We start from the raw sequence: 10,095 nt of genomic DNA on the forward strand, positions 1-10,095 counted from the left end.
GCCGCTCCTGAGGGTGGAAGCATTTTGTTGTGTGCGTGCATGAGAGCACTGCAAGGGAGTCCAAAGCTTTTTGTGAATGAGCCTCAGGCCCCAGCAGAAGGCAGAACACGACTCCCCATGTATTTCATCACGCTAGCACGGCAGCCCCACTTTTGCATGGAAGTCTAACAGCTAGTGTTCTCACTCGAAGAAACAACACTGTAGAGAAACCGTGCTTTAGCTACCGTCGACCTCTAGACGGAGGAAGCATTACACGGAGTACCGTGGCTGAGAGCCTGGGGAACGGGTTCCATACGTGAAACCAAGGGAGAAATAGGTCCGGGCACAAGGCACCTCTGGACTCAGCTCTTGCTACCTGAAGCTAAGACTACTGCTCCATGTGTGCTTGGAATGCTATGTGCTCGACCCTGACTGGGAAGAAACAAGCCTGTAAAGAATCCCAGCTGCAGCTCATTCGCCTACCAGGCTACTAACACCAAGAATCAATGCTGTAGCCTTACTGCGCTTTAGCTACCATTGCCGTTCCTGAAGCCGCAGGAGTTGTATAGTGCTCGTGTATGAGAGACCGGGGAAAGGGTCCCATACGTGAAATGGAGTGAGAAACAGGCCGGTGCGGAAGGCAGCTCTCAACTCACCTCTTGTTTATGAGGCTAGTCCCCTTGCCCCGGGTGTGCCTGCAGGCCATAAGCCAACCACCTAACTCAAAGGAACAACTCTGTAGGGAATTCCTGCTTCGGCTAAAAGAGCCATGCCTCAGGGTGGACGCATTGTGTGGTGTGCATGCGTGAGTGCACAGCAAGGGAGTCCAAAACCATTTTCCTTGTGAGACCCAGGCCCCGGAAGAAGCCAGAACACGACTCCCCACTTGCTCCATGAAACTACTACTGCGGCCCCACTTTTGAATGGAAGTCTAATAGCTAGCTTTCTAACTCGAACAAACAACACTGTAGACAAACCGTGCTTTAGCTACCGTCGACCTCTCTGTGGGCGAAGCAGTTTAGGGTGTACTGTGGCTGAGAGCCTGGGGACGGTTTCAATATCGTAATATCGGGGGAGAGACAGGCCGGTACAGAAGGCAGCTCTCAACCCACATCATGGTTATGGGGCTAGTACCGTTGCCCAGGGTAAACACAGCCACCTAACTCGAAGGAGAATCTCGGTTCAGAGCTTGTGCGTCAGGTCAAACAGCTGCTCCTGAGGGTGGCAGCATTTTGTGGTGTGCGTGCGTGAGAGCACTGCAAGGAAGTCCAAAGCTTTTTGCGAGCGAGACTCAGGCCCCAGCGAAAGGCAGAACACGACTCCCCATGTGTTTCATCACGCTAGCACGGCAGCCCCACTTTTGCATGGAAGTCTAATAGCTAGCGTTCTAACTCGAAGAAACTACACAGCAGAGAAACCGTGCTTTAGCTACCGTCGACCTCTCTGTGGGCGAAGCAGTTTAGGGTGTACTGTGGCTGAGAGCCTGGGCACAGTTTCAATATCATAATATCGGGGAGAGGCAGGCCGGTACAGAAGGCAGCTCTCAACACACATCATGGTTATGGGGCTGCTACCGTTCGCCAGGGTGTGTGTGCAGGCTTCAACACAGCCACCTAACTCGAAGGAAAACTTGATTGAGAGCCTGTGCTTCAGGTAAAACAGGTGCTCCTGAGGGTGGCAGCATTTTGTTGTGTGCGTGCGTGAGAGTAGTGCAAGGGAGTCCAAAGCTTTTTGCGAGTGAGACTCAGGCCCCAGCAAAAGGCAGAACACGACTCCCCATGTGTTTGACCAAGCTAGCACGGCAGCCCCACATTTGCATGGCAGTCTAATAGCTAGCGTTCTAACTCGAAGAAACAACACTGTAGAGAAACCGTGCTTTAGCTACCGTCGACCTCTCTGTGGGCGGAGCAGTTTAGGGTGTACTGTGGCTGAGAGCCTGGGGACGGTTTCAATATCGTAATATCGGGGAGAGACAGGCCGGTACAGAAGGCAGCTCTTAACTCACATCCTGGTTATGGGGCTAGTACCATTCGAGAGGGTGTGTGTGCCGCCTTAAACACAGCCACCTAACTCGAAGGAAAAACTCGGTTGAGAGCCTGTGCTGCAGGTAAAACAGCTGCTCCTGAGGGTGGCAGCATTTTGTGGTGTGCGTGCGTGAGAGCACTGCAAGGGAGTCCAAAGCTTTTTGCGAGTGAGACTCAGGCCCCTGCGAAAGGCAGAACACGACTCCCCATGTGTTTGACCAAGCTAGCACGGCAGCCCCACATTTGCATGGCAGTCTAATAGCTAGCGTTCTAACTCGAAGAAACAACACGGTAGAGAAATCGTGCTTTAGCTACCATCCACGTCTCTGAGGGAGGAAGCACTTTCCAGGCTACCGTGGGTGAGAGCCTGGGGAACGGGTTCCTTACGTGAGACCGAGGGAGAAGAAGTCCGGGCCAGAAGGCACCTCTCGACTCAGCTCTTGTTACCTGAAGCTAACACTACTGCTCCATGTGTGCATAGGAATGCTAAGTGCTCCACACTGTTTTGGCAGAAAGAAGCCGGTCAAGAATCCCAGCTTCAGCTCATTCGCCTCTCCACAGGGTGGCAGGATTTTCAACTCTGCTTGAGTGCAAACCTGGGGAATGAGTCCCAGCAGAATTCCGAGGCAGAAATAAGCATGGGCAGGAGGCAGCTATCGACTCAACTCTTGTTTCGGGAAACTAGATCGGCTCTCCCGTGTGTGCGTGTAGTCCTAAGTGCCATCCACCCAACGGAAAGGAACAAAAGTGCGGAGGACCCGTGCCTCAGCAAAGATCGCCCTTCCTGAGCGTGCACTTCATCTGTTGTGTGTTTTTGTGAAAGCATGAGAAATGGAACCTAAACGTAACTCGGAGTGAGAAGCAGGCCTGGAAGGAAGGCTGCTGTCGACTCCCCTCTTGTTTGAGGAGATTAGCACTGCTGTACCCTGTGTGCCTGGAAGCCTAGTTCCCAGGCTACTAACACCAAGAATCAATGCTATAGAGTTACTGCGCTTGAGTTAACATTGCCGTTCCTGAAGCCAGAGGAATTTGACAGTGCTCGTGTCTGTCTGAGAGCCCGGGGAAAGGGTCCCATACGTGAAATGGAGTGAGAAACAGGCCGGAGCGGAAGGCAGTTCTCAACTCACCTCTTGTTTATGAGGCTAGTACCCTTGCCCCGGGTGTGCCTGCAGGGCTAAAGCCAACCACCTAACTCAAAGGAACAACTCTGTAGAGATTTCCTGCTTCGGCTAAAGTAGCCATGCCGGAGGGTGGACGCATTTTGCTGTGTGCATGCGTGAGCGCACTGCAAGTGAGTCCAGACCCATTTTCCGTGTGGGACTCAGGCCCCGGCAGAAGGCAGAACATGACTCCCCACTTGTTTCCTGAGGCTAGCACTGCGGCCCCACTTTTGCATGGAAGTCTAATAGCAAGCGTTCTTTTTTTTAATTATTATTTAATGTTTTTATTGTTATGTTAATCCCCATACATTACATCATTAGTTTTAGATATAGTGTTCCATGGTTCATTGTTTGTGCATAACACCCAGTGCTCCATGCAGAACGTGCCCTGCTCAATACCCATCACCAGGCTAAGCCATCCTCCCAGCCCCCTCCCCTCTAGAACCCTCAGTTTGTTTTTCAGAGTCCATCATCTCTCATGGTTCTTCTCCCCCTCCGATTTTCCCCCCTTCATTCTTCCCCTCCTGCTGCATTCTTCTTCTTCTTTTTTTCTTTCTTAACATATATTGCATTATTTGTTTCAGAGGTACAGATCTGAGATTCAACAGTCTTGCACAATTCACAGCGCTTACCAGAACACATACCCTCCACAGTGTCCATCACCCAGTCACCCCATCCCTCCCACCCCACCCCCCACTCTAGCAACCCTCAGTTTGTTTCCTGAGATTAAGAATTCCTCATATCAGTGAGGTCATATGATACATGTCTTTCTCGGTTTGACTTATTTCGCTCAGCATGATACCCTCCAGTTCCATCCACGTCGTTGCAGATGGCAAGATCTCATTCCTTTTGATGGCTGCATAATATTCCATTGTATATATATATATACCCCCTCTTCTTTATCCATTCATCTGTTGGTGGACATGGCTCTTTCCACAGTTTGGCTATTGTGGACATTCATAGCAAGCGTTCTAACTCGGAGAAACAACACTGAAGAGAAACCGTGCTTTAGCTACCGACGACCTCTATGTGGGAGGAAGCAGTTTAGGGTGTACGGTGGGTGAGAGCCTGGGGACGGGTTCCGTTTCGTGAAATCGAGGGAGAGACAGGCCGGAGAGAAGGCAGCTCTCAACTCAAACCATGGTTATGGGGCTAGTACCGTTGCCCCGGGTGTGTGTGCAGGCTTCATGAAAACTGCCTAACTCGAAGGAAAAACTCGCTGGAGAATCCATGCTTCAGCTAAAAGAGCCGCTCCTGAGGGTGGAAGCATTTTGTTGTGTGCGTGCATGAGAGCACTGCAAGGGAGTCCAAAGCTTTTTGTGAATGAGCCTCAGGCCCCAGCAGAAGGCAGAACACGACTCCCCATGTATTTCATCACGCTAGCACGGCAGCCCCACTTTTGCATGGAAGTCTAACAGCTAGTGTTCTCACTCGAAGAAACAACACTGTAGAGAAACCGTGCTTTAGCTACCGTCGACCTCTAGACGGAGGAAGCATTACACGGAGTACCGTGGCTGAGAGCCTGGGGAACGGGTTCCATACGTGAAACCAAGGGAGAAATAGGTCCGGGCACAAGGCACCTCTGGACTCAGCTCTTGCTACCTGAAGCTAAGACTACTGCTCCATGTGTGCTTGGAATGCTATGTGCTCGACCCTGACTGGGAAGAAACAAGCCTGTAAAGAATCCCAGCTGCAGCTCATTCGCCTACCAGGCTACTAACACCAAGAATCAATGCTGTAGCCTTACTGCGCTTTAGCTACCATTGCCGTTCCTGAAGCCGCAGGAGTTGTATAGTGCTCGTGTATGAGAGACCGGGGAAAGGGTCCCATACGTGAAATGGAGTGAGAAACAGGCCGGTGCGGAAGGCAGCTCTCAACTCACCTCTTGTTTATGAGGCTAGTCCCCTTGCCCCGGGTGTGCCTGCAGGCCATAAGCCAACCACCTAACTCAAAGGAACAACTCTGTAGGGAATTCCTGCTTCGGCTAAAAGAGCCATGCCTCAGGGTGGACGCATTGTGTGGTGTGCATGCGTGAGTGCACAGCAAGTGAGTCCAAAACCATTTTCCTTGTGAGACCCAGGCCCCGGAAGAAGCCAGAACACGACTCCCCACTTGCTCCATGAAACTACTACTGCGGCCCCACTTTTGAATGGAAGTCTAATAGCTAGCTTTCTAACTCGAACAAACAACACTGTAGACAAACCGTGCTTTAGCTACCGTCGACCTCTCTGTGGGCGAAGCAGTTTAGGGTGTACTGTGGCTGAGAGCCTGGGGACGGTTTCAATATCGTAATATCGGGGGAGAGACAGGCCGGTACAGAAGGCAGCTCTCAACCCACATCATGGTTATGGGGCTAGTACCGTTGCCCAGGGTAAACACAGCCACCTAACTCGAAGGAGAATCTCGGTTCAGAGCTTGTGCGTCAGGTCAAACAGCTGCTCCTGAGGGTGGCAGCATTTTGTTGTGTGCGTGCGTGAGAGCACTGCAAGGAAGTCCAAAGCTTTTTGCGAGCGAGACTCAGGCCCCAGCGAAAGGCAGAACACGACTCCCCATGTGTTTCATCACGCTAGCACGGCAGCCCCACTTTTGCATGGAAGTCTAATAGCTAGCGTTCTAACTCGAAGAAACTACACAGCAGAGAAACCGTGCTTTAGCTACCGTCGACCTCTCTGTGGGCGAAGCAGTTTAGGGTGTACTGTGGCTGAGAGCCTGGGCACAGTTTCAATATCATAATATCGGGGAGAGGCAGGCCGGTACAGAAGGCAGCTCTCAACACACATCATGGTTATGGGGCTGCTACCGTTCGCCAGGGTGTGTGTGCAGGCTTCAACACAGCCACCTAACTCGAAGGAAAACTTGATTGAGAGCCTGTGCTTCAGGTAAAACAGGTGCTCCTGAGGGTGGCAGCATTTTGTTGTGTGCGTGCGTGAGAGTAGTGCAAGGGAGTCCAAAGCTTTTTGCGAGTGAGACTCAGGCCCCAGCAAAAGGCAGAACACGACTCCCCATGTGTTTGACCAAGCTAGCACGGCAGCCCCACATTTGCATGGCAGTCTAATAGCTAGCGTTCTAACTCGAAGAAACAACACTGTAGAGAAACCGTGCTTTAGCTACCGTCGACCTCTCTGTGGGCGGAGCAGTTTAGGGTGTACTGTGGCTGAGAGCCTGGGGACGGTTTCAATATCGTAATATCGGGGAGAGACAGGCCGGTACAGAAGGCAGCTCTTAACTCACATCCTGGTTATGGGGCTAGTACCATTCGAGAGGGTGTGTGTGCCGCCTTAAACACAGCCACCTAACTCGAAGGAAAAACTCGGTTGAGAGCCTGTGCTGCAGGTAAAACAGCTGCTCCTGAGGGTGGCAGCATTTTGTGGTGTGCGTGCGTGAGAGCACTGCAAGGGAGTCCAAAGCTTTTTGCGAGTGAGACTCAGGCCCCTGCGAAAGGCAGAACACGACTCCCCATGTGTTTGACCAAGCTAGCACGGCAGCCCCACATTTGCATGGCAGTCTAATAGCTAGCGTTCTAACTCGAAGAAACAACACGGTAGAGAAATCGTGCTTTAGCTACCATCCACGTCTCTGAGGGAGGAAGCACTTTCCAGGCTACCGTGGGTGAGAGCCTGGGGAACGGGTTCCTTACGTGAGACCGAGGGAGAAGAAGTCCGGGCCACAAGGCACCTCTCGACTCAGCTCTTGTTACCTGAAGCTAACGCTACTGCTCCATGTGTGCATAGGAATGCTAAGTGCTCCACACTGTTTTGGCAGAAAGAAGCCGGTCAAGAATCCCAGCTTCAGCTCATTCGCCTCTCCACAGGGTGGCAGGATTTTCAACTCTGCTTGAGTGCAAACCTGGGGAATGAGTCCCAGCAGAATTCCGAGGCAGAAATAAGCATGGGCAGGAGGCAGCTATCGACTCAACTCTTGTTTCGGGAAACTAGATCGGCTCTCCCGTGTGTGCGTGTAGTCCTAAGTGCCATCCACCCAACGGAAAGGAACAAAAGTGCGGAGGACCCGTGCCTCAGCAAAGATCGCCCTTCCTGAGCGTGCACTTCATCTGTTGTGTGTTTTTGTGAAAGCATGAGAAATGGAACCTAAACGTAACTCGGAGTGAGAAGCAGGCCTGGAAGGAAGGCTGCTGTCGACTCCCCTCTTGTTTGAGGAGATTAGCACTGCTGTACCCTGTGTGCCTGGAAGCCTAGTTCCCAGGCTACTAACACCAAGAATCAATGCTATAGAGTTACTGCGCTTGAGTTAACATTGCCGTTCCTGAAGCCAGAGGAATTTGACAGTGCTCGTGTCTGTCTGAGAGCCCGGGGAAAGGGTCCCATACGTGAAATGGAGTGAGAAACAGGCCGGAGCGGAAGGCAGTTCTCAACTCACCTCTTGTTTATGAGGCTAGTACCCTTGCCCCGGGTGTGCCTGCAGGGCTAAAGCCAACCACCTAACTCAAAGGAACAACTCTGTAGAGATTTCCTGCTTCGGCTAAAGTAGCCATGCCGGAGGGTGGACGCATTTTGCTGTGTGCATGCGTGAGCGCACTGCAAGTGAGTCCAGACCCATTTTCCGTGTGGGACTCAGGCCCCGGCAGAAGGCAGAACATGACTCCCCACTTGTTTCCTGAGGCTAGCACTGCGGCCCCACTTTTGCATGGAAGTCTAATAGCAAGCGTTCTTTTTTTTAATTATTATTTAATGTTTTTATTGTTATGTTAATCCCCATACATTACATCATTAGTTTTAGATATAGTGTTCCATGGTTCATTGTTTGTGCATAACACCCAGTGCTCCATGCAGAACGTGCCCTGCTCAATACCCATCACCAGGCTAAGCCATCCTCCCAGCCCCCTCCCCTCTAGAACCCTCAGTTTGTTTTTCAGAGTCCATCATCTCTCATGGTTCTTCTCCCCCTCCGATTTTCCCCCCTTCATTCTTCCCCTCCTGCTGCATTCTTCTTCTTCTTTTTTTCTTTCTTAACATATATTGCATTATTTGTTTCAGAGGTACAGATCTGAGATTCAACAGTCTTGCACAATTCACAGCGCTTACCAGAACACATACCCTCCACAGTGTCCATCACCCAGTCACCCCATCCCTCCCACCCCACCCCCCACTCTAGCAACCCTCAGTTTGTTTCCTGAGATTAAGAATTCCTCATATCAGTGAGGTCATATGATACATGTCTTTCTCGGTTTGACTTATTTCGCTCAGCATGATACCCTCCAGTTCCATCCACGTCGTTGCAGATGGCAAGATCTCATTCCTTTTGATGGCTGCATAATATTCCATTGTATATATATATATACCCCCTCTTCTTTATCCATTCATCTGTTGGTGGACATGGCTCTTTCCACAGTTTGGCTATTGTGGACATTCATAGCAAGCGTTCTAACTCGGAGAAACAACACTGAAGAGAAACCGTGCTTTAGCTACCGACGACCTCTATGTGGGAGGAAGCAGTTTAGGGTGTACGGTGGGTGAGAGCCTGGGGACGGGTTCCGTTTCGTGAAATCGAGGGAGAGACAGGCCGGAGAGAAGGCAGCTCTCAACTCAAACCATGGTTATGGGGCTAGTACCGTTGCCCCGGGTGTGTGTGCAGGCTTCATGAAAACTGCCTAACTCGAAGGAAAAACTCGCTGGAGAATCCATGCTTCAGCTAAAAGAGCCGCTCCTGAGGGTGGAAGCATTTTGTTGTGTGCGTGCATGAGAGCACTGCAAGGGAGTCCAAAGCTTTTTGTGAATGAGCCTCAGGCCCCAGCAGAAGGCAGAACACGACTCCCCATGTATTTCATCACGCTAGCACGGCAGCCCCACTTTTGCATGGAAGTCTAACAGCTAGTGTTCTCACTCGAAGAAACAACACTGTAGAGAAACCGTGCTTTAGCTACCGTCGACCTCTAGACGGAGGAAGCATTACACGGAGTACCGTGGCTGAGAGCCTGGGGAACGGGTTCCATACGTGAAACCAAGGGAGAAATAGGTCCGGGCACAAGGCACCTCTGGACTCAGCTCTTGCTACCTGAAGCTAAGACTACTGCTCCATGTGTGCTTGGAATGCTATGTGCTCGACCCTGACTGGGAAGAAACAAGCCTGTAAAGAATCCCAGCTGCAGCTCATTCGCCTACCAGGCTACTAACACCAAGAATCAATGCTGTAGCCTTACTGCGCTTTAGCTACCATTGCCGTTCCTGAAGCCGCAGGAGTTGTATAGTGCTCGTGTATGAGAGACCGGGGAAAGGGTCCCATACGTGAAATGGAGTGAGAAACAGGCCGGTGCGGAAGGCAGCTCTCAACTCACCTCTTGTTTATGAGGCTAGTCCCCTTGCCCCGGGTGTGCCTGCAGGCCATAAGCCAACCACCTAACTCAAAGGAACAACTCTGTAGGGAATTCCTGCTTCGGCTAAAAGAGCCATGCCTCAGGGTGGACGCATTGTGTGGTGTGCATGCGTGAGTGCACAGCAAGTGAGTCCAAAACCATTTTCCTTGTGAGACCCAGGCCCCGGAAGAAGCCAGAACACGACTCCCCCACTTGCTCCATGAAACTACTACTGCGGCCCCACTTTTGAATGGAAGTCTAATAGCTAGCTTTCTAACTCGAACAAACAACACTGTAGACAAACCGTGCTTTAGCTACCGTCGACCTCTCTGTGGGCGAAGCAGTTTAGGGTGTACTGTGGCTGAGAGCCTGGGGACGGTTTCAATATCGTAATATCGGGGAGAGACAGGCCGGTACAGAAGGCAGCTCTTAACTCACATCCTGGTTATGGGGCTAGTACCATTCGAGAGGGTGTGTGTGCCGCCTTAAACACAGCCACCTAACTCGAAGGAAAAACTCGGTTGAGAGCCTGTGCTGCAGGTAAAACAGCTGCTCCTGAGGGTGGCAGCATTTTGTGGTGTGCGTGCGTGAGAGCACTGCAAGGGAGTCCAAAGCTTTTTGC

The sequence above is a fragment of the Halichoerus grypus genome, chromosome 4, assembly GCF_964656455.1.
Source record: "Halichoerus grypus chromosome 4, mHalGry1.hap1.1, whole genome shotgun sequence".
NCBI classification, from domain to species: Eukaryota; Metazoa; Chordata; class Mammalia; order Carnivora; family Phocidae; genus Halichoerus; species Halichoerus grypus.